This window comes from Tachypleus tridentatus, chromosome 1 (genome assembly GCF_004210375.1).
Source record: "Tachypleus tridentatus isolate NWPU-2018 chromosome 1, ASM421037v1, whole genome shotgun sequence".
In the NCBI taxonomy this organism is placed as follows: Eukaryota; Metazoa; Arthropoda; class Merostomata; order Xiphosura; family Limulidae; genus Tachypleus; species Tachypleus tridentatus.
This window is the reverse complement of record NC_134825.1, coordinates 142,464,760-142,489,889: the sequence shown is the minus strand read 5'-3', so window position 1 is coordinate 142,489,889 and position 25,130 is coordinate 142,464,760. Positions and strand designations below refer to the sequence as shown.

Below are 25,130 nucleotides of genomic sequence, written 5' to 3'. Positions count from 1 at the left end.
AGCATGGGGATAACCTCAATCGGTATATCCCCAATGGCCTTCGAATGCAAGAGGAGTTCACTGTGTTTTGGAGTGAATGTTTCCACCAAGGTGTCCCCTGGACACAGTTTTTGACTTACGCTGTAGAGTCAGTAAGTCCCTCTACTACCTTCTAAATAAAAAAGGGAGACATTTGCCCTAAATATTTATTTGCCTGATAAGAATGTAATAAAGTACAGGTGTTGAAGATCGCTGTTCAGAATCTTCAAGACGTGATCGTTTACCTGTGGTCTGTTTTCATTATTTTAATCAGATTTTGATTAGGGATATCCATAATAAAGAATGAATGTTTTGGTGCCCACTGACCCCACCCACCAGAAAGGCTTACGAGGGGACTCACCAGAGTGCCAAAGAAGGACACAGCAGCAACGCCAGGATTTCGTGAGCATTATACCCAAACACCAGTATCAGACTCAATATCCACCATACCCGTCAACAACATCCATCACCGGTACTTGATTGACCTTAGCACAAATGGACCAGTCGATTGATCCTGGAGACACCTAAGGTCGCCCGTCTACAAGAATTAAAGACCACAGTAGTGTGTTAGTGTTGGGCCCCTCAACCACCAGGACCCTCTCTTCCCTTTCACGAGCCGCTACGCATGGCAATCACGTGAGTAAATGTTTAGGTCCCAGAGGATGTAAACTGAAAGAACAGAACCTTTTCTGGGAGGTCCCTTCACCACGTACAGGAATCCAAACCGAGGGGAACTATTGATCGACAAACAATAACTGATATTTTTATTAGGTTTGTTTATTTGTTTTGAATTTCGCGTAAAGCTACACGAGAACTATCTGCGCTAGCCGTCTCTAATGTAGCACTGTAAAACTGTAGGAGAGGCAATTAGTCATCACCACACACTGCCAACCCTCGAGCTACTCTTTTAACAACGAACCGTGGGATTGATTGTCACATTGTACACTCTCACGGCTGAAAGGGCGAGCATGTTTGGTGCGACGGTGATTCGAACCCACGACACTCAGATTACGAGTCGAACGCCTTAACTCATCTCGCCATGCTGGGCCTCTTTTTATCAGGAAAACATAAAACTATAGAACCATTTAAATTTGCCAAACTTTCTGGACTCCACATGGTTCATTTGTCTATATGAAAACTATGCACACTTCTCAGCGGCACAGCGATACGTCTTCGGACATATAACACTAGAATCCGGATTTCGATACCCGTGGTGGGCAGCCCATTGTGTAACTTTGTGTTTAGCTTAAAAAACAAACAAACAAATTAAATTTATTTAGATTTTTAGCGAAAATTAAATGGACTATTCGGTGCTTACTAGCTAACACTCTAAGATGGCATTGTTATAGTTATTATCCTCTTAAATAGTTACTCATTTTTTTCTACAGGCTCTTAATTACCAAGTACATTTTCGTTTTAAATTTTATTGCTATATGCTAGTAAGGAGAAATTAATGTGGTATCAGTAAACAGGATTCGAGGCTTGGCCTGTTTCTTAAAGAAATTACTTATTTGTTAGGGAAAGTTATCAATATTATTATACTGGACTCGGCCTAGTGTACAGTCTGCCGTGATTGTGAATTCCAAAGCTCATGGTTCGTGTCTTGTTGTCGCAAAAACATGACCCATGCTTTAGGACTATGGGTAGGTTATACGAGTAGAAGTAAGATACCAAGTGTTGATAGTAGATACTGTTGATTATGTAGTTGCTTTTCCTCTAGTTCATCGATTGATAAGTAGTGGCAAAAATACGCAAAATTTCTAGAAACAAATTAATTACTTTCTTATTTTATACGGCTATAATTATCTTTTCAACTTTAAAATATAGCATACTGTAATTCCTCTGATTTACAAGGCCCTTCTAATGTGAAATTCAAGAACCTAATTAGATAAGTGGTAGAGCCACAGTTCTAATAGAAATTATTACTTGATTCCATACCTTATAGTTCTTGACTTGCTTAATTAATCAAAATAATGGAATTCTCGGCGTCTTATAAAATGCAAAAATTAGAACTTTCACGTATAAGTGAAATTCTGCAAATCTTAAAAGAAGTCAGCTTTATCTGTTTACATATAACGTTATGATTAACATGGATAAGTATTTTAAAAAGCACAATCAATAATGATACATTTTTGTTAGCTAAAAATGTAAATTCGTTCACTTGTTATTTCTATCTTTGGTGTTCTGAACCATTCTCAAAACTTGAATACATTCATTTTTTTTTAATTGTTGTTGTCGAGTTTGCCTGCACGACAAATAAGTTATATGAAAATTTATGATCTAACGTATAATAAAATTTGAGCTTACATAATCCATAGAAACTATGCAAAATATTGAAGATATATAAAATTAAGTCTGAATCTGACATGAATATTTGATTTATAAAATTAAAAATATAATCCTAAGAACACTGGGAATCTGATTCCCGTATTTCAGAGACCATGGATTACTTAGGATTACAAGTAAAGCAATTATGTGCATATTGGCTACTCAAGTTTGTATCATAAATTAACGCCAACAGTTAATCTTTAAAGTAATGGAATTAACAGATGTCACAGCTTTCCATCTGCAGCACTACTTTGATGGAATTTTAATAATCATCTGGCTGGAACTGACACTGATGTATAACTACGCATGAATTTAGTCCAACATTACCATTTGTACCATGCCATACAGAACAGTATACTCGCGACTCTATATAAAACATTTAATTCCCTTGTTATTTAATTTCGAAAAATCACAATTCATAAATGGTGGAATACAATAACATTTTAAATAAGGGATAATAAACTAATTATTTCATTTTATGTTATGAGAACTGTTTACAATATAAGCAGTCTTATATCAACAGCAGTGTATAACTCACAGTTAGTTCCCTTTCACCTACCACTTGTTCTTTACAATGAATCCATATATATATATAAAATTTTATGCGACGGGTTTTATGCGACAATATTTGCATTACAAAATATAATTTTTAATTACCTTTAGTAAAAACAACTCTTGAGAAAACTTGATATTCGAATATATTCCTAAACTTAACAGGTATGATAAACTAAAAACTATCAATTAAAAAAAATATCTGTGTATCGACAGTTGGTTTGTTTCGAATTTCGCGCAAAGCTACACAAGGGCTATCAGCGCTAGCCATCCCTAATTTAGTAGTGTTAGACTAGAGGGTAGGCAGCTAGTCATCACCACCCACCGCCAACCGTTGGGCTACTCTTTTACCAGTGAATAATAGAAATGACCGCCACATTATAAGGCCCCCACGGCTGGAAGGGCGAGCATGTTTGGTGGGTGGGGATTTGAACACCCCACCCTCAGATTACGAGTTGAGTGCCTTAACCACCAGGCCATGCCCGGCTGCGTATCTACAGAATGCGCGTTCTTAACAATTATGTACCCAGTTCAGCTTTGAAGAGTTATTTATTTTTCTTTAAATATAACGTTTGTACATCAGATACCAAGCAAAGCAATGTTCGCATAACAATGTAATGTGAACAGTCATTTTAATATTATTAATAGCATCACAACCACTATTATATCTGTCAAATTCCAGCCAGCCGAAAAATACCTGATATTCGCGAAAGGCCGCGTAGGTATAATATGTTGTTATATACACCCTTGTGCATATTAATTGAAACAAATGGTCATTTTACAATATTTTTAGCATGGCGGCCGGTGTAAGCTCGCTGGACCCGTTGATTTCCTTTAAGAGTGATTTTTTTTTCATACAGACGACGTTATTAACTGTGTTTTGCAGTAAGGTCGATCTATTTTTGGGATATATGACGAAATTTTGAGGAATCTTACGTCATTCGAAATTGCGTTAGAAGGGCAAGGGGACCTGTCATAAAACAACTACTTCCAACTCAATGAAGAGAAAACGGTACAATGGGGGTCTAAAATACAAGAACTGGACAAAAAAACAATGGAGGAAGGTGTTATTCAGTGACATGACTCATTTCTTCGTACAGGGTCAAAGAAGTCTGCATGTTTGCAGATCTCCAGGTGAGAAATTTCGAAAATCTCGCATCAATCAGTTCGTAAAGAAGATGTTTTGGGGGGTTTTCAGTTACTATGGCGTCGAAAGCTTACATATCGTAGAAGGGATGACGCGAGGACCACAGTACATCGAAATTTTGCAGAGAAGAGTCGTTCCGGAATTGAAAGAGATTTTCAAATGGATCTGGCATTTTTCAGCAAGATCTGGCTCCGTGATACACATCGAAACTTGTGAAGAATTGTATGACTACAACGCGAATAAAGGTGCTGGACAGGCCTGGAAACTCTCCGGACTTAAATCCTATTGGAAATCTGTGGGCAATTTGTAAAGAAAGACTTTGGGGAAAAGACTGTACTACGAAAGATAAGCTAATTGAGGCTATAATTGAGGTGTGGTACCGCGATCTAAAAATTAGTAAAGATTGCAGTCAACTCGTGGACTCTATGTCAAAGCAGATTAATGACCTTCTGAAAAATAAAGGCGGTCATATCATGTATTAATTTGCGAGTAATTTTTGGATTCTCAGAAATAAAACGCAAAAAACTGAAAAAAAATCGTAATTTTCCGTCTTGTTTCAATTAATTTGCACAAAGGTGTTTATATATTTATTATTACTTATTATTTGCTCCCCAACTGCTCAGCGGTATGTCTGCGGACTCAGACCGCAAAAAAACAGCTTTCGATACGTGTGGTAGGCAGAGCACAGATAGCTCATTGTGTAGTTTTGTGCTTAATTCCAAACAAACCAAAACCCACCTTACTTTTTAATCAATAAGGTATAGCCAAGAAAGATAAGTAATTAAAAAATTAGGGACGTCTAGCGGATATAGCCCATGTGTAGCTTTGCGTGAAAATTGAAAACAAACTAAACTTTCTTTACATATAGATTGAAGACCAAATTGTGTCAAAATGTTATCACATGTTGCTCTGTAGTCTACATAGATAACAAATATAACTTGTAACCTTGTTTCTCTTTACATCTAACACATTCAGTCTTAAACATTATGTTAAAATCGTGCATAAATTTATGGGATCAGCATCTTTTGTTCCCCAATGACACAACGGAAAGTCTGCGGACTTACACCACTAAAAAGTGGTTTTCTATACTGGTGGTGGGCAGGGCACAGGTAGTCCATTGTGTAGCTTTGTACTTAATTCAAAAACAACATCTTATACTTATTAATATATTTCAAAACGGGGTAATATGGTAATAAGAAACATTTTATTGTAGAATACATAGTTAAGTTACGGAGAACTGTTGCTTCTATCTAGGTTCAACGTCATATGCTACAGATGTTGAACATTAATTGAAATGTGAGTTTGAGATAAATGCCTCCGTATTAAGATGGATACGTTGCAGTTATTACTCAAACTAATTTAATTTTAAAAAATGTTGCGAATAGAGTGCACTCTTGAGAACTTGAATCGAAATAATATTTGATATTATTCCTCTTGCCAAGGCGTTCAGTAATTTGGATCATTAAAGCATCTATTAATTGGGCTTCTACAACCAGTCCTCTTTGGAATTCATTTAAGTGACAATTCTTTTCCATGTTGCTTTACAGGTTATATATATTTTTTCATATACATCATCTTTCTTTAAAGTAATTGGAATAAGCACATTCATTTAGCAGCTGAGAATATAGTACATTTAATATCCGAGGAAAGATGGACATATCTTTAATAAATATTTATATTAATTTCTTCAACCTATTTATATGTTTATAATAGAAAATCAATAAGGATTTTTGATATATGAAATTAGGTGTTTTATATACTTTCTTTAAACAATTTCTGTGATCTTTAGCACCTAATGTCAAATAGTTCTTCTTGCTTAAAAGTCTTATAACTTCATGAAAAACCTGATTAAAACATCTACAAGGTGTTCGGAAAGTCACTGCAGTTTTGTAATCATATACATATATACAAGTGCACAGTGACTTTCCGAACATCCTGTATTTCTCTTTTCATTGTGAATAATATATTTGCACGTCAAAAGTAAGCAATAAATCCTACTTCATTTTCTTAAAATATAGATAGTTCAGCAAACAAAATGTGAAAAACGAACAAGAAATAGGTGATATGGAACTAGCAAATTTTCAAACCTTATTCCACAATCCTAATCCATGGATAACTCACAAAAGAGTTTAAACAAAAGGCATGATTGATGCCATCAGTTACATCTAAAATCCACACCATTAGCATTAACAAATATTTGTGTCTGAATGTATATATAACGATTATATGAGTTTCATTTGCATCTAGATTGTTTTTACTCGAGGCAAATAAGTGAATGACTAATAGTCCGTTTTATTTTTAGATTTTTGATAAATTTTACACAACCTGAATTAGAAACTGACTTTAAAAAATGTATATGCAAAAATAGCTACTAAAACAACACCAGTCACCATAGTTCATCCGAAATGCTGGTTAGATTTGACCTAAAACAAAATAGTATATCGTATTATAATTTATCTGGGACGACTCTACAGTTTATTATGTTATGTATTACGATTTCAAGTGACCAGAAACTGAGTTAAATTTTAATTTTAATTTAGAAGTTAATTAAATTTCGAGATGTATCAACTTTATGATATCTGCCAACAAGTTTGATACAGTTTTATTTCTTAATACAAATACATTTTAATATATAAACAATAATACAATTTATAATAATAGTAATTAGAAATAATGATTCATATACAAAAGATATGCAAACTTATAAACACTACGGAATTTTCTATCCAGTCTGGAACTCAATATTTGATCGATGATTCACGATGAACGAATTCATTTTAAGTTGATATAGGCGCACATCACTTAACAAGGCGATAGCAAGCTCTTCGCTGATCGCATGTGAATTTTTCACTGCTGAAATTATATAATGTCTTCGTAAAAATACTAACGTCTAGTGCTAATCTGCTGAACTTGAATGGCTTTTAATGTTTGAAATCCATAAACGATTCTGGTCTGAGATTTCCAAATTAATAAGCGTTAAACACTGTTAGAGCTTCCAAGGCTTAGAATATACCAACTATGGCAAACTTAAATATATACTGTCCATCATGTTGGGTTGGTTACCTTTTACAAGCTTGCGAAGAGAGTTTCTAGAAATTTCAGCTAAGGCATCAACAGTGGTGATTACTAGTATTTACATACAGACATAGTACATTGTTAATTCTTACATTCGAGAATCTTCTACAACTTTAATGAACAGGCGGGAATTTTGAAATAAAGATTTAAGAACATAAGTTCCATGCATTTCTTACTATACATTTAACTGAAACAAACATCTATATTAAATATATATACATAACAGTAAATTCGTCACATAGTGAAGCACTATAAAATACATACTTTATAACAACGAAAACATACAAAAAACTTATTTTGTGAAGCCCAAGGAGTTTGAGAACAGCAAAATATATAAAATCATTGTTTTTATTCCTTTACTCGATTACTAAACGGTAATTAATTCTTGATTTTCTTATATTTTAACTATATGGACAGAAACTAACTGTAAAGCATACGCTGTAACAAAAGTTCTACTTATTTCAACATTTCGTTATTTCGGGTGTGCATACTTGGATTTCGTTTAAATACTGATGCTAGTTTTCATTTTCAGTGATTGTACCTAATAGTTGCTCTTTGATAACTTTGTTGTCTTAAGTATGCATATAATACTTCAAACGTTCACAAGGGTTAACTGGAATACTACTTTTTTAAAATCATTTTAAATTTTAGCTTATGGACATTATTCGTTTGATGTAGACATCTTGAGACCCCTGGCAGCATATAATAACATGTAACTTAGAGATTAGTGACCATAATTCGTATATTTTTTTTTATTAGATTTGAGTTTTCCAGTTTTGTCATTACATTTTTGTAACTTTCTCTCAAACGCATTGTTATTAGTCCTACATAATGATGCTACTCAAATTAGATCTTAGGTTTAGACTTTGTGACAGGATGTTTATCATAAACATTAGGCAAGTTAGTTTTGAGTGTTTCACCTTCTTTTGTCATTTAAACCGTGGTGTTTAAGTTATATGAAGAAAATACAAAAACACGTTCTGATAGCGTGAAATATCAATAAATTTGTGAATTTTTCACATACCATAGAACTGTTTGAGCAAGTCAACTCCATAAAAGAAACAAATTTCTGCTGAGATGTTGTGGGTCAAGATTTCGTAATAACATTACATAAGGTAGGTCTTGGAGTCTTATTGCTTAGAACTGATTGTTAGTACTCCAGATAAATTAGGCTATATGCATGGCCTTAGAATAAAGATATAAATTTTACCATAAATTTTAATATATCTAAATATATACAAAAACACTATCTTTTGGTAACATATTAAAACTTATAAAAAATAATTAAAATACAGTTTATAAAAAATAGCATAAAAATTTGGCACACAAACAAAGTAGGTGGTTGGTTGTTTTGGAGTTATTTGTGACAAACAACAAATAAAAAAATAAAAGTAATTATAGCACATAAAAAGAAATCAAATTAAAACGAAACAATGATCAAAACTCGAATAAAAGATTAAAATAACATTTAAAAGGCCGATAGCCCTTAACAATTTAAAAACGCAATTAACGTCCAACTGTCCAACTTCAATGACACTGTCCAACTTCATGGTGAAACCAGTGGAAAAAAAAAAATTCTAAAATGGTGCTGTCGTTCAGAGTCGTTACGACGGCATAATGGTGAAACATGGATTTTGTGACATAAGTATCACAAAGGCCACTCATCGATGAAGCACTCCCAGTTTTAAAATGTTATAAGTTAAAACCTGTAACCAATGTGTAGCCTAGCCAGAATAACTTGACTACAGGACAGCAGTCCATGTATGGGACTGGCATGCCAGTGATAGCTCCAAAGCAAATAGACTCAGCTGATGTATTAACAAAATTGTTCCATGAATAGTTATGTGGTCTAGTATACAGAAAAAATGGATAGAGAGAGAAGATAAAAAAATTAGCCAGTTGGTTTTGAATATCGACACCAACAGGGTGATACCTAACGTGAAGTGATTCCAGAGCCAGCACAAAGATACAAGGCTCGGTTTAAACAGCACAGTTGGTGTACTGCATAGCTTCTGTATGATCCAGGGCAAGACAAATGGCATACAATTTGGCAATAAACATAGAAATAGTAGAGTGGATTCTCAGAGCAACCACAGAACCAAAACAAATGATAGTAGAACTCACAGAGTCACGCTAATTTGCACCATCCATATAAACAGTTTGTTTCTAAATTTCGCGCAAAACTACTCGAGGGCTATCTGCGCTGGCCGTCCCTAATTTAGCAGTGTAAGACTAGAGGAAAGTCAGCTAGTCTTCACCACCCACCGCCCACTCTTGGGCTACTCTTTTACCAATGAATAGTTGTTTAAACCGACACATTATAACGCCCCCACGCCTGAAAGGGCGAGCATGTTTTGTGCGACCGAGATTCGAACCCGCGACCCTCATATTACGATTCGAACGCCTTAACCCACCTGGCCATGCCGGGCCTCTAGTTAAGTACAGTGGTTTTTCGTCATTTAGGTTTTTGTGAAGTTAAATATACACAAATTAATTCACGAAACATTCATTATTACGATTACTAACAAGTATTTTAATAATTAAGTAATCTAATTAATTATAAGTAATGCAAGAATTAACTGGTGAAAGTTTCGTAATATTTAAACATTTTCAACAGAACATGGATGACATAAACGACGTGAATCGACATTGAAACATCTAGTGTGCTTTTGAAACCGTAGATTGTTTAGAATACAATTAAAATATTTATTATAAAATCAAGGTCGATCGTTTAAGTGTTTACTATATATGAAATATTGACACAAGGTTTGTATTTTAACCTTTTAATGCTTTATTAAACGTTTAAAAAGGTCTTTTCACCCCTATATATTCGTAAAAAACAGTAAATATATGAATTTATTGGTTATTGTTGTATATCGCAAAGCAACTGGGATATCTGCGCCAAACAATCGGTAAAAATTAAGAAAACAGTAAAATTGTTACAAAGTAAAGTTAGAACGGTGGTCTAACGTAAGATAAAAACTTGACTTTTAAAACACCAGTGGCCCTTAAAAATTGAAAACATTTAATAGGTGGGCAGTGTCACCATCGCTAGTGAACTGTCCAGCGTTAGGAGTAAACCTGTGTATAATTATGCTTCAGGTAGAAGTTAAGCACTATTTTACGCCTTTTTCAGTTTAAAAAAAAAAATATTTAGAAGAGAGATTGCATACATGCGACACTTTAATATTAATGTACATGTGTTTACAAATAGTGTAGAAGTGGTAGAATCTCATTTTGCATATTTATTGTCTTTATAGTAAAACCCTTTTACAAGACCGTTAGGTATATTTAATTGACGTTGCTCACCCAAAGATGTACGCAAAACAAAATATATTTGTATCCCTATATAAAATAATTAGTTGTTACGGCAGTAGAGAAATACGACTTACTATAGAACCAGAGAATGAATTTCAATTACCTTTCCATGACATTTTACAAATCCAAGGAGTCATTTTAAACTCACTATTTATTGTTCACTGGGTTACGTAATCACATTTAAAGCTTTGTTTTTTCTGCATTTAACGTTAACATTGTGAAAGTTTACCGAATCTTACTTAGAGTTGAACACAGTTATACAACAAAGATTTTTCAAACTTTATGAATTCAATTATTAGTTTTATTTTCATCATTTACAATACACCGACCTAAAAGCCCATCCATATTAATATACTTAATACTGTTCTACAGAATAATTTGAGAGTAATCAAATTACAAAAACAAATATTTTCCTTATTTATCTAATCATTTTATCAATACTAAAATTTAAATTAAGTATACCACAACAATATATTCAAGTTAATACTTATAAATATTATATTAATCTACTGACCATGAAAATATGGAGTAAATAACTCGCGATGTTTTTATCAATATGAATACACATCTCTTTGTTTCCAGATGTATTAATACAGTAAATAAGATAAATCTATAGTGGCTAAATTAGGCCTAAAATTTCCTAGACAATAGACACTTTAACAAACAGAGCTGTTGTTTTTCGTATAAAAAATTATATTATTATATTGTTGTTACAACATTTAATATATAACGTACAAATACTTCATATAATGTACAACATTGTCGAGAAGTACAAAAGCGACTCATTAGGCTATCCGGGCTCTGCCTACAACCGGCATAAAAAATTGGTTATTAGCCAGGTCTGACAATATTTCTAATGATTTGCAGAAGTTTATTGTCCTCCATAACATAGAAAATCCCGCGAGGTAGATTACTGCACGTGATAAGGGGATCTCCCAGAAAAGATTCTGTACTTTTAGTTTACCTCCTCTGTTTGCCATGCATGGTGACTCGTGAATGGGAGGAGAGGATCTTGGTGGTTTAGGAGCCCAACCATAACACTATAGAAACTCCAATCCACGAAAAACAAAATAAAACTGAAAAAAAAAGTAAATACTCGGAAAACGACCCTGCATGGATGAGTTTGTTGTACAGTCACCATTACTGTCAGATGACATGGCAGTGATAACGCCAAAACAGACATATTTAATTGCAGTGTAAATGAGTTTGTTCGCGAGAGAAGAACTGGATAGAAGTAGATGATAAACAGAAATGGGCCAGTCGGTTTAGAATATCGGCAAGAACAGGGTGAGAACTAACGTGAAGCGATTCCAAGGCCAGTAGACAGCTAAGCGAGTCAGAATAAATAGCACAATTCAAGTACTGCTTAGCTTCTATATAATCCAGGACAAGATAAATTGCGTACAATTTGGCAGTGTTTGACAACACACACGAGATGTGGAATTCGTCAACATAGAGTCTATTAGCAATAGGAAGGAGTTGTCCAGTGATTGCATTAATCTTTATGTTGAAAAGTGTGATACTCAAGACTCAGCCCTGAGAAACTAAGTTCTTGTAGGAAAGAACGAGAAAGTGTAGAAGCCACAAGACTTGGAATTGCTGGCCCATTAAACAAGTTTTTATTACAAATGAGCAAATGGTCGCGCCACCCAGATTGGTGGAGGTCTCATAAAATGCGATACCTCCACGTAGTATTGTAAGCCTTCTCAAGGTCAGAAAATATTGACACAAGATGTTGTCGCTTGAGAAAAGGCTTCTCTGATTTAAGTCAAATCAGGTGATTCACAGGTGAAGCACTGTTGTCGGAACCCACACTGGGTGGGTGAGAGGAGGTTGTTTGATTCGAGGAACCAAAAACGTAGAGAATTAAATATCCTCCCTAAGATCTTGCCGAGATAGTTCAAAGCAACTGGGTGGTGATTTGAATGAATCTTGGGATCTTCCCAGGCTTAGAAAAAGGGAAGACAATAGCCTGGTGTCAAGCACCAGGAAACGAATTCGCATGCCAGATCTGGTTAAAAGTAACCAAAAGAATAGAAAGAGGAGAAGGAGTAAGATGGCTATCAAGACTTTGGTAGAGCAAAAGCTTTTTCCTTCTGGAATATCGTCTCGATGACTATAATCGCCCATTTATATTGACTGATATATCTCAAAATTGCTCTTCATCGGTCTGGCAGTACATTGGTGAGACCTGTTGATATTCAATACAAAAAGTTGTGCCATCTCTCTCCTTCCTCTCTTGCAATTATTTTGGTGGTTTTTAATGTGATCGGGTAGAATAATGCTTTTCCTGATGCTTGGTGGTGGGATATTAATCTATCTTTTACTACGCCTGCAAATGATCCCAAGATGCCCTCAAACTACCATCCAATTGCTTTGACAAGCTATTTTTGCAAGATTTTAGAAAGGATGGTTAATGCCGTTCTTGTTTAGTTCAAGGAACCAAACAGTTTCCTCTTGCCAACTTTGTGTGGGTACTATGACAGCATTCCTCCTTGGATCATCTAATTTGACTTAAAACATCAATCAGAGAAGCCTTTCTCAAGTGAAATCATCGTACGTCATTATCGTTTGATCTTGAGAAAGCTTACGATACTATGTGAAGGAATGGTAATTTGCGAGACCTTCACTCATATGGTTTGCATGGCCATTTGCCCATTTTTAATAAACCACTAATTCTCATTCTTTCCCACAGAAATTTGGAGTTCCTCAGGGCTGTGTCACACTTTTCAATGTTAAGATTAATGCCATCATTGAACATTTCCCTCATACCACTGCAAACGGGCTCTATGTCGACGACTTCCACATCTCATGTTAGTCATTGATAATGATGTTTATAGGCAACTACAGTCTGTCCTCAATCGTTTATTGAAGTGAACTGCAGCAAACAGTTTTACCTTCTCTCTCTCTCTCTCCAAAACAGTTTTCATGCACTTTTGTCTACAACACCTGTCGAGAACGTACAACACTGGTACTTGGTTGACCCTATTCCAAGTGAACCAGCTGATTGACCTTGAGAGCCACCTAAAGCCACCCGTCTAAAGGAATTGAATGCCAAAGTGTTGTTTTATGGTTGGGTCCTTCAATCATCAAGACCTCTCCTCCCATTCACGGTTCACCAAGTTTAGATCCCAGAGGAGGTAAACTGAAAGTACAAAATTATCTGAAATTTCCTCTCAACACTGACATGAATCTAACTCGAGATTAACTTGTTAAAGCAACTGGACGATCCTTCCCAGACGTAGATAAAGGGAGGTCAATAACGCAGCACCTAGAATCGGTAAAAACATTCTCCTGCCAGATCCGGTTCGAAACAACCAGAAGAACAGCAGGAGAGAGGTGGTGCAGCGTCTCACTGTGAACATTATCACGCTTGACCTGTGTGCTGCCACCCTGATGAAGAGCATGCTTGAGTTCCAATGAATGCTATAACAGGTAGTTACTTACAGTATTTCCATTTCCAGATTTAAACTATAGCAAAACAAACAGATGCAAGCTTGATATTGTTTATATGTAGCAACTAATTTATATCAGTGTAATTCGTTGGTACGTATTTCACAAAGCTATTTTCTTACTTTACTTCAAAGTCCACTTTTAAATAGCCAACACAACTGAGCCACAAATATGCATAAATAACACCAGACAGACACACATTGTTTCATAATTGCATTATAGAAAGATGATGTATTTATTGTTAATACACGTTTTTGTATAATATTGTTACATAACTTAATAATAAACTGTTTAATTTTTGTTTATAGGAACATATTTTAATATAATTACTAGATAAATTTAATGAGACTCAAAATGTTAATCATTTATACTTCAAAATCATAATATCTGTTATAAATGTATTTTCATAAAGACATGCCTGTTTAACACACTTTTCACCATAGAATATGATCACCAATTTATTGAAACATCAATAAATCACACAAGTGTTGCACAAATAAAAAATGTTTGTTTTTACGAATTGATTACACATTTGAAAAATTGGCGTCGGCTGTAAGTTCAGGTCGTTATAGAAGAGTAATTAATATTGTCTTCGATATATTTCTAAAACACGTTACATTTAGACACGTTTAAATTCAAGTTGTCGCTGTCTGGCTCTTTAGTTGGTAACTTTCATCAACACTAGTATCAAAGACAAAACCAACTTATTTCGTTATTAGAAGAATATATCTGAAAAAATATCAGTTGCTCCAAACAAGTTTAACTAAGGATTTGTTGTTATAGACTGGGGTTTGTGAATCCATAACGTCTATTCCAAGGACTTAATGTTATTGTAATTGATCACTTTGAGTATTAATCTTCGTCTTATCAGACTAATACTTTGACAAATGAACAGCAAGTCAGCAATGCAATGAAACTATTTTCAATTTTATACATCACGCTTGAAATGTGTATACGTTGAAACAATTTTTTCTAACAACTAATTGCAAAGTTGGAGAAAAACTATCAATGATTCGCATATTTTCCTCTAATGAACAAATTTCATACCGATATTAGATACACTATTAGCTAAGACTTGAATTTCTTTTAAGAATGAAATTCATAACTGTTTCAGTTATTAAACAAATATAAAATATGCGCAAGCATAAATTTATCCTTATACTCGAGTGATCGTCGCACACTTCAACAGCTAATAACACATATCCAATTGGCCCTGTGCCTGTTTCCCCTAGGGAAGGGCGAGCTCATCTGAAGATGTGACAACAAATACTTGTACAGATCGATATAAGATAATGGTTCTTTCCCCCGTTCAGACGTTACTTGGAATAACCAATGATGTATATAGTGTTCGATTTTAGTATATCGTACTCTAACGGTAGGTAAATAGCATTTCCTTTTGTCGTTATCCAATGCAGACGTGATAACTCATCCCAGCAGTTAGTAGGATTCAAAAGAAGACACCCAGTCAACAAGTAAAAACACAGTTCTAATAAAATATTTGTTTTGTTTCTTTTTTCTCCGAGTTCGAATTGTTTTCTGCATAATCTTCTAGGAACATGTGTTTTGCCGATAATTTCAGATTTATTTCCTGTATAACACTATACCCAAATATCACAAAATGAAGATGCCAGGCTAATATTACAGAATTACGTCTGACACAATATTTCACTCGTTCGCGGTAATGATGCGTGGCCTAGCTGGCACGATTTACTAATTTTCATGGAATTAGATATAATCATATTCAAACAAACTTTGTAACCACTTTATAAACACATTATTGTTGTAATGTATCTTCTACCTGTCAAAATGTATATGTTAATGTAATTATTAGTAAGTTACTCAATCTTGCTGACACGAAAGTCCTATTTGTCCGTTAATTATCTCGTACCTCGGGTCCTTGTAAATGACTGATCACGTTTCACCGGTTTCACACTTCTCCTGCTTTCTATTGTTCACGTGAAAAGAAAGTTTACAAACATGTATGAACCAAAAAATTCTCGGTAAATGTGGATGAAAGCCTAAGCTCTACTAGAGCCTATTTCTTTTGAAAACACTTCTTATAAGATTAAGCATACAATTTTTCTCATGCATACCAGCTAAATGTGATGCATTTTATGCCTTAAATTAGACTTAAGTATCTGTTCCCACGTGTTTTCGTCAAAGTCTATGCAGTAAGCTTTCACGGATTCTTTCCTTAAATTACTCCAGTGGCAGCTTTCGACTTCATTTTCCTGCTTGGCTGCAACCATTTCACTCTCCAGTTCTTCTATAATGCACTAATGAAAGATGTTCTGTGTTCTATTCCTACATTTCCAACAAGAAGTTAGGACGTAAAAAGCACTTCAGTGTATTGCAGAAAGAAATAAAACTAGGCACCGGTCAATGTTGTACATATATATAGATTGGATGAGAAAACTTAACTACTATATTGGAAGTTAAACAAAATAAGTCCTTTGTATTTATACAAGCATAAGTGAGTGACTGTGTATGTGTATTAGCTCTATAAAGCTACCTTTAAAACACAAGTCATTTAACGCCTAAATTATTCAGTTATAACATAGTTGATTATTAAACAAAAAACTTATTTATGCTTAAATCATTGCACGTGATATTCTTACTACTGAATCTCGCAAAAGTAATGTTGAAACAGTAGATGCAAGAGAAACTATTTATATAGAATATGACTGAATTGATTAACGTATTATGAACCTTGACTGGATTAGAAAAATCTAATTTTTGTTTCATTTTATAATAAAGACATAAAGACAAAGAATACATCCAATAGATCTCACTTACACAAATCTAAGTGTTTTTCTATGTAAAGCTATTTATAGTTCGACCTTGCTATTACGCTAAGGTTTAAAATTTGCTTTAGATATAAAAATAATAATAATTAGAAAAGCCAAAAGAAACAGGTTACTAAATCAAAGTTTATCAAAAACTTTCCAGTCTTTAATATACATTAATATTTTCAAGTCCTATTAATTCTTTGTAATAATGTTTGGTCTAGGAAGAAAATGTATTCAAATATTAAATATCAAAGTGTTCCGTTCGTTTGTTTTGAATTCGCGCAAAGCTACACGAGAACTATCTCTGCTAGCCGTCCCTAATTTAACAGTGTAAGACTAGAGGGAAGGCAACTAATCATCACCACCCACCGCCAATTCTTGGGCTACTCATTTACCAACAAATATTGGGATTAACAGTCACATAATAACACCCCCCCCCCCATGGCTGAGAGGGCGAGCATGTTTGATGTGACGGAGATTCCAACCCGTGCCACTCAGATTACGAGTCCAATGCCTTAACCACCTGGCCACGCCGGACCTCTGTTTCTTTCGTTTAGCATTTAGTTATATGTTTAAGTAAAATGATTTTCTAAATTTGTATTTCAAAATGAAACTATAAGATTTAGAGTTCTATTCCATAAAATGTAGTTGTTTGTACTAGTTTTGTAGAGTTTCTATTCGTCTGCTTTCTACTTATGCATAAACACTTCTGACAAATTAATTATTTTCAAATACTTTTTTTTATTATTATCAATTCGGTTTATGTTTAATATACAACGATTTGATTTTCATTTATATTGTCTGGGGAGCCATCTATTGAATAACTAATTAAATAGATGTAGAGACCATTTCTTTTCCTAATTTCATCGATACGTTTTCAAGCAAAAAAAAATTGCATGTTCTGGAAAGTAACTCATTTATTTTAAAGCAAAAAAATAATTTTAGGTATTACGAAATCAGGCCTAGAATGTGTATCTAATTAAGTGTTTGGCAGAAACAATTTTAACTAGTTTATAAAAGCAAACAAACTGTGTAACAGTTCAATTATTTTGAAATATCTTGTTTGCGAGGCTGTAAACAATAAGAGGACTATATTATACATATTTAGTTCATCAATTACCAAAATCCTAGAATTAGTGACACTGTCATTAAAACCGGTACTATATAATCATCAAGATATTTTATGACCTATTTAAATAAATTTAAATGTTCACAAAAGACGCCCGCAATCTATGAAAGAGTACTCATGCTAGGTTAAAACAGTAAAACGTATGACGAAAAAGAGTTCCCTGTATGCTGGCTCACGTGAGTATACCTTTAAACAGATACTTTGTCATGAAATAAATTTAAACTTATACAATAAGTATTCACTAAAGCATTGTAAAAGGCTCATAGGACGGCTTCGAGTTTTGCTTTTTGTTTCTTTCGTTTAAGTCAAAACTTTCAGTTCAAATTACAGTTTCCAATTAAAAAAGCCAAACCCTTTCGAATGATATATTTAACCATGACTAACGTCACATAAGTTAATTTACTCTAATTCTGCACAAAATAATTTCAATTTGGGGGGTAGGCTGGTAGAGATCTTGAGTAATCAAGTTGAAAATCGGTTATACACGCGCCCCACGACTGTTGTTGTTAGCATACAAAGAATATAGCTAATAAAAAGCGATTTAATTTGAATTTTGCGCAAAGCTACACTTGGGCTTCTGCGCTAGCCGTCCCTAAACTCTTGGGCTACTCTTTTTACTTATAAACAGTTGGTAACTTCCCTAGGTCTGAAAAGGCGTGAGGGGTATTCGAACCCGGGACCCTCGGATTACGCGTCGAGTGTCTTAACAACCTAGTCATACCGGACCAATTTACTCTAATCTCGCGTAAAATAATTTAAAGATTCGCAACTATTAAGTAACTTGTTTTAATTTATAAGGGCACATTTTGTAAAACAAACCTTTTGTGACTAGAAAATACTGCTACACGTGTTTGAAACTGTTATAACTTCATAAAATCAATGTTATGGTTTGGTTAGTTTATTGGTTCGGAATTTCGCGCAAAAGTACGAGACGGTTATCTGCGCTAGCCGTCCCTGATTTAACAGGCACAAGAAAAGCATCTAGGCAACATCACCTACTGAAAACTCTTATAGATTGACTATCATATTATGACGCCACCATAGTTGAAAGGGCGAGCATGTTCGATGAGCAATCTTACAGAAAGAGATGTCTAGAAAAGACATAATTAGAGAATTCAATCAAAATAAAACTAACTTGTAGGAAAGTGTACTCTAGGCTAATCGTTAGCAGCAAATGATCAATTACAGTAATTGAAGTTTATGGTAATAACCAAATTATAGGTCGAAAGTAGTGTTGTTGAAATTGAATTTTAAAAATGAAGTACGATATATACATCTTATAAAGACAGTTCGACCAATAGAAGTTTCCTAACAAGTAGAGTCCATGATAACTTATGTACTTGATGGGAGGAGAAGCTAAACACAGAAAATTAATAGATTTTGGGAAGGGTATGGAATAGTCCTTTCCAAGGCAAAATATTTATACACCGAGATCATAGTGGCATGTTGATAGCAGAGTCTGAGAATGTTGTAAACGGCTTAATCATGTTGGAAAACAAAGGAGTATGGATCAGCTTATACAATCAGAACTATTTAGAAAGACCCGGAATAAGTCATAATTCAAAGGTCAGTAGCCAAAAGTTATCAACGTGGTCAAGACAACTGTTTAAAATGTAATCAAGAAGGATTTCTGCCTGAAAAGGTGACACAGGTCACATATGTACAAGCTGTTTTCATAATGTATCCGTTGAGCCATTGCATACTTCAAGCAGATGAGGAATGAAACGGATATTCATAATATTCCATGTACAACCGTTACGGTTAAAGTCATTGGATTTTGTTTGTGTCTTTGCAATCATACCGTTTAAGCGATCTTTGGAAAAACATCATTCTCGTACACAACATGAATTGTATATACTAGACATAGACGAGTGTTGTGCGACAGCATTTAGATAGAGCCTTTTATAAGAAATATTATACAGCACGGTTATTTTTGAAGTGTACAGTCGCCGGTTAGAATTGGTAATTTTATAAATCTTAGTTATTTTAAAATAAAAAGTTATTCTGCATTAATAAACCATACAATGACTTTGTCATAACGTTGCAAATATTTCTCTTTAACGTATGTTCCAAAATTGCTTCCAGACAGTGGAATATCTCAGTTAAAGTTTTAATTATTCAAGAATTTTTAAGATCTCAAATTTAGCATCACATGGCTTCAGTGGATGTAACTAAACACTAGTTACTCAGCAAATAAATAATTAGACAACAACCCGAAACAATTCAGTTTTATATAATACAAATGGTTAAAATGTTTAAATACAGAAAAATCTTATTCATTTCAGTGACACTAAACACCTTTATTTCTATTAAAATGAAATAGATGTGTACTCAGTGATGTTCAGATACATGTATATTAGAAGTACAAAATTAGTAGACGAGACGGAAATACAAAATCTTTTCCGCTTGTATAATTTTAGTTGTAAAATGAAATACTCTAAAATTTACTAGATTATATGAAAGACATTTCATGATTAAAATATCTCATTTCTTAAATTATTGCCTAAATATCTCAAAAGTAATTAATGATTCAAATTATTATGAACAAGTTGAAGTACCTTTTCATAAACATAAAATAGTGATTTTACATAAGGAGGAGTCTACTACATTATAGCTTCATATCAAAATAAGTAGCATTATCATTTAAGAATATAAAACTTAATTAAATCGAAATTATCGTTTCCTAAGAAATTCTAGAAAACAAAACTAATATCACATTAATACATGTCTGTTTCTACAATAACGATCTGCCATTCTTACATTAATGCCCTATTTCGCTTCAGCAATTTGTCAATTTAATGTCTAATTTATTGAGTAATCATAGCTTTATAGAATTGACTTATCCATTAGTAAAAATAAATGTTAAAATATATCGTGAGGGATTGTTTTCTATTTAACTCTTTTTGTGAATTCGCGAATGTCAGTTTAGCTACGATTGTTTTCTTTTATTTCAAAATGGTATGATTTCTTTATAATTAAGCACAAATCTACGCAATGAGCTAACTGTGTTCTTGCCACCAAGGGTGTCGAAATCCTTCCTTTCACGCTCGCCATGCACGGCAAACACGTGGTTGGATGTTTAGATCCCAGAGGAGGTAAACTGAAAGGACAGAACCTTCTCTGAGAGGTCTCACCACGTACAGGAATCCAACCTATGGGGTGAACCTCATGTTCAAGTACTAAGTAGAAATACAGAAGCCTTCGACGTACAGTTTGTTCGGAGCAATAGGGAGAAATTGTTGAGTTACAGCACTGATTTTTGACACTCAAAAGTGACACTCAAGATTAAAGCTGAGAAACTGCAAAAGTATGAGACAAAATCGAACCCACACAGACTTTAAACCTATTATGTAAAAAGTTACAAATAAAAATGGCAAATAACCACGTAAACAAAAGCAGTGAAGGTCCCACCAAGTGACGTACATCCACATAGTATAAAAAGCCCTATCAAAATTAAAGAACACTGACAAGATATCCTCTCTTAAGAAAGATTTCCCTGATCAAGTTTCCAAGCCCAATCACGTGGTCTACAGTGTTGTCAACATAACCCACACTGGGTGGGCAAGAGAAGGGTGTTTCAAGGAATAAAAAAGACCATTCTCTCTTATCTTACAGAGGTAGCTAGTCAAATAGTACAGCCATAATTAGAAGGAATCTTGGGATCCCTCACAGGCTTAAAAAAAAAGGCAGAACAATAGCCTTGTGCAAAACTTCAGGAAAAACGTTTTCCTGCCAAATTCGATTTATAACCAAAAAAGGAGCAAGCAATGGCACATCATCTCAGAGAAAATCACCAGGCATAATTGATGAACTGTCAGATCAATGAAGAGAAATCTGTGGTTCTACCAAAGTATATGGGTGGTTGGAATTTGAGAAACTATCTTTCCAATAGATATGTTATGTTCTCTGAGCCCGAGATTAGAAGACCAAACTATTGAAAGGTGTGAAAAGCTATTCTGAAGGATGTTAGCAATCCCCAAAACATCAACTTCCTTTCCAATGGAGAGCAAAACTGAAAGGGGATAGTAGGCAATATTTTCCCATTGGCCTCCTAAATCATGTCCCAGACGACCTTAGGACTGATGGTATGAGAGATGTTGGTGGTGAATTTGACTCACAATTCATTTTGGCTTTGACGTCTGGCCTGCCGAGTCTAGATACAGGCCAACTTGAAACCAATGCAGTTGGAAAGAGTGAAATACCTATTGAAGGTATACCATGCCCATTTCATAGCCTTTCCGGCTAGAGATCACGAGGGATGAGGTTGGTTGGTTGGTTGATCTAGTGTTTTATGGCACAAAGCAGCTAGGCTATCTGCGCCAACCATCCAGTAAAAAAGTTAAAAGTAAATTTAGCAAAATTCATAAAAGGAAACTAAGGTAAAACAAAACAAAGTTTAAAACACACATAAGTAGAATAAAACTAATGTTTACATCTAGTCTACAACGTTAAGAGAAAAACTACAGTAATTCAAGTTGTAAAGGACTTTCTGTAGCGTAACTGTAATTATCGTAACTCGTCAGGAAGATTAACAGTTAAGTACAAAGACCACCGTTAGTCACCTAAAGTTGGCCTTCCTAGTCCTGGTTCTGAGTTATTTGACGTCATGGCCATGAGAGATGAGGATACTGCAGAAATACATGATGAGAATTGGTCAGGATCTTAAATGTCGTTTGAATTACAAAGTGGCAATTTTTAAGTACAGGGAGAACTTACAAGAGAACCCTTTTTCTTACAATTAGAAAGTTTCTGTTTACCAGATAGAAGTCTACTGACCTCCATGGAACATACTTTGGGTAAGTTTGGCAGATCTTTGTCACTTGAAGAAGATTCCAGTGACTGGAAGTCATGGCAGGGACAGACACAGAAGAAATAGTAGAATTGTCAATTGAGGATTTCATGCAAGGCAAAAAGACTCTTCACACTTGAAAAGAAGGATTACGTTGGGGCAGAGAAAGGTCTGTCTATACTTGCACTGCAACATCAGAATAGAGTGTACCAGCATATGTCTGAGATGAAAATGGAAGATAAAAACTTTCGCGTCTTGGAAACATTGTCAACATTCCTCAATCTTGTACTTCCTCTTTACCCACACACTTAGGGCAAGAAGGTTAGTATAAGGAGTAAAACCCACCATACGTGACGTAGTGGGGATCCAGTTGACCCTGGTATGCATTATGGTCTTTGCCACGAGGAATAGCATATATCAACCAACCAGCATAAGATGCCTTTGAATATCCAAACGGCTGGCATAAAGTTAGGAATATGGCCTCACCTTACTGTTAAGATAACTTGTACTTACAGAGCCAAGTAAACGTGGTGATTTAAAATATGAAAATCAGAACACAGGCAGGCAGCAGAATTCCTTTTTTAGGTGTACAGATTATTTGCATTACAGAAACTCCTTCAGCTGATAAAGCAACGGAGATCTCCATCTCCGCGAGATTCTTTAAATCCTTCTTAAACAATTTATATGAAGGAATTAAAATTTGCAAGGGGAGTAAATTCAACATGTATATTTTGAAAGGTCCTTGAATTCAGGAACAGTTCACTGTGTTTTGGTATAAATGCTTCCATCAAGAGATCCCCGGAACGTCAGTACATTACCAACTTTGGAGTGCTAGAAAGCTTTTCTAGCTCCTTCTGAATAAAAAGGAAGGCATGTGCCCAAAGAGTTTGTTTTGTATTTCACACAAAGCCACAAAAGAACTATGTGCACCAGCTGTCCCTACTTTAGTAATGAAAGATTAGAGAGATGTAGCTAGTCATCACCACCCATTGTGCCATTTCTTGGGATACTCTTTTACCAACGAATAGTGAGATTAACCATCACATTATAACGCAACCATGGCTGAAATAGAGAGCATGTTTCGTGAGATGGGAATTCAAACCCGCGACCCTCACACTGCAGGTCAAGCTTCCAAACTACCTGGCCATACCAGCCCTCTTAAAGGTTTCTCTAACGAAGAATGTGTATTGATAAAACTAGTTGTGGTGTAGAATAGAGGAAAATTACGGTTCAGTCTTCCAGACGTGGTTGCTTAGCAACGAGATTTTTTTAAAATCGGGATTTAATAGTTCTATAATTAACGAAAAAAAGGTTCAGTGACCACTGACCTTACCTACGAGATGCACAACAATGCCAAATAAGGAACTACAGCGACAGCAGAGCTTTATGAGCACTGTACCCAATCACCAGCATCAGATCGATATCCAAAATACCCGCTAAAGATACCAAATACTAGAACTCAGTTAATTTTAGCCCAATATAACCAAACAACTGACCCTGGGGGTCTACCCCAATGTTACCCATTCCAGGTATTCAAAGACAAAATGATGTGTCACAGTGCCCCAGACACTACTCAAATACCAGCATAATCTCCCATTTACAGCGAAAAACGTGGGCGGGTGCTTAGATCTAACAGGGGTAAACTGAAAATACATATCCTTACATTAGAGATCCCCTCATCACATACAGAAAGCCATCTCGAGGGACACAACAGAAAGAGCAATATTCCGAAACATTACACAAGTCTCTATTTTAACATATCAGCAACATCATACTTAAAAGCCATATGTCACCATAATAAGCTCTAAAAACACTAACAATTAGAATCAAGCCTTATATATATATATATATATATATATAAAACGTTTGTATGTTCAAGAACAGGAACACCTCACTTTACTTAATTAGCAAATCAGACCAACAATATCTCAAATTACAGAGAATTATTATTTTGATCACTCAAAATTTAACTGAGCTATTTACTAAACAAATAAACATTTTAAACTTGTATGTTTGAAGTGGATTTGCTAAACTTTTAAAGATTCTTCGTATTAACAGTAAATTTTTTGACATGGGTTCACATTCTCGCCTGTATTTTATGATAATAATATGTTTCAAACATGACATATGTTGTAAAAAGTAATTATTACTGTTTTTAGTAGCTCAGTGATACACTGCTGGCCAAAATCTTAAGGCCAATGAACATCAAGAAAACATATCCATTTTGCGTTGTTAGACTCAACCACTTATTTTAATAGAGCTTCGAAAAATGAAAATAAGAAAAGGGAAAATAAAAATAAATTTTTTTTTTTAGCATTTAATAGAGAAAATGTGAATACTATGAAATTATCCTAAATACTAGCTGGTCAAAAGTTTAAGACCATACTGAAATGAAGCGTTAATCAATAAACACATAATGAAATGTAGCCATTTGTGTTCAAGCATTAGCATTGTCAACATCTCTCACTGACATCTCCTGTTACATTGGGTAAAAACATGGCAAAGGCTAAAGAGTTGACAGAGTTTGAACGT

General features: G+C 34.6%; 1 long non-coding RNA gene across 17 annotated transcripts in view; it reads right to left on the bottom strand.

Annotated features, from left to right (window-relative positions):
- Window positions 1-25,130, bottom strand: part of LOC143225857 (uncharacterized) — a 128,924-nt gene that overhangs the window by 83,404 nt on the left and 20,390 nt on the right. For 5 of the 17 annotated variants that reach the window (XR_013014117.1, XR_013014120.1, XR_013014156.1 and 2 more), the window contains one exon: window positions 15,903-16,195. The exons of 9 other annotated variants lie outside the window; for them this stretch is intronic. This is a non-coding gene — a long non-coding RNA (uncharacterized LOC143225857). Of the gene's footprint in view, window positions 1-6,317; window positions 6,469-15,902; window positions 16,196-25,130 lie in introns of those variants that run through there. 3 more of the 17 variants (XR_013014137.1, XR_013014180.1, XR_013014166.1) reach the window with 2 other exon arrangements.